At 37.2% G+C, this 928-nt stretch overlaps 1 protein-coding gene across 1 annotated transcript in view; it reads left to right on the forward strand.

Annotated features, from left to right (window-relative positions):
* Positions 1-928, forward strand: part of LOC101641735 (transmembrane serine protease 11A) — a 61,563-nt gene that overhangs the window by 15,750 nt on the left and 44,885 nt on the right. The window lies entirely within an intron of this gene.

Below are 928 nucleotides of genomic sequence, written 5' to 3' on the forward strand. Positions count from 1 at the left end.
TTTTCAGATCATGTACATCAAAGTCATCTTGCTAATTCTCACCTTTAAAATTACTGTTGACAATTTAGTTGCCTCTTCAAAAGAACACTGTGTGCAAGGCAAACATTCTTTTCTAATCAAATAAGTTACTGTTTGGCCTAATTATGACTTCAAGGGATTTTTTTGGTTTGAAGTTTAAAGATTTTCTCATGGAAATATTCTCAGGGGTCATCCAGCCTCAACTGGATGGTTTTAGAACATCTCAATTCCATAGTCCCCATTTTGATCAGCATTCTTTTATAGAGACTTTGATATGTAGTAAATAATGTTAGTCAACTAATTATTGAAGAATGTCAGAATAGACTTGGAGCCTGCATACATATCTCAGTCCCTTTTTTTTTCTTTTGCAAATCATTGTATTGGTGGCTCATACAACTCTTATCATAATCCATACATACATCCATTGTATCAAGCACATTTGTATATTTGTTGCCATCATCATTCTCAAAACATTTTCTTTCTACTTGAGACCTTGGTATCAGCTCCTCATTTTTTCTCCTCCAACCACACCCTCCCTTCCTCACCACCCCTTGATAATTTATTAATTATTATTATTTTGTTATGTCTTATACTGTCCATTGTCTCCCCACCCACTTTTCTGTTATCCATCCCCCAGGGAGGGGGTTATATATAGATCCTTGTGATCAGTTTTCCCCTTCTACCCTTTACCCTCCTGTATCACCACTCTCATTATTGGTCCTGAGGGGTTTATCTGTCATGGATTCCTTGTGTTTTCAGTTCATATTTGTACCAGTGTACATACTCGGGTCTAGCTAAATTTGTAAGGTAGAATTAGGATAAGGATACTGGGGGGAGGGAACATTAAAGAACTAGAGGAAAGTTGTATGTGTCATTGGTGCTATACTGCACCCTGACTGGCTCATCTCCT

The sequence above is a fragment of the Echinops telfairi genome, unplaced genomic scaffold, assembly GCF_000313985.2.
Source record: "Echinops telfairi isolate 266 unplaced genomic scaffold, ASM31398v2 ScPeMD7_7468;HRSCAF=8506_0, whole genome shotgun sequence".
NCBI lineage: Eukaryota > Metazoa > Chordata > Mammalia > Afrosoricida > Tenrecidae > Echinops > Echinops telfairi.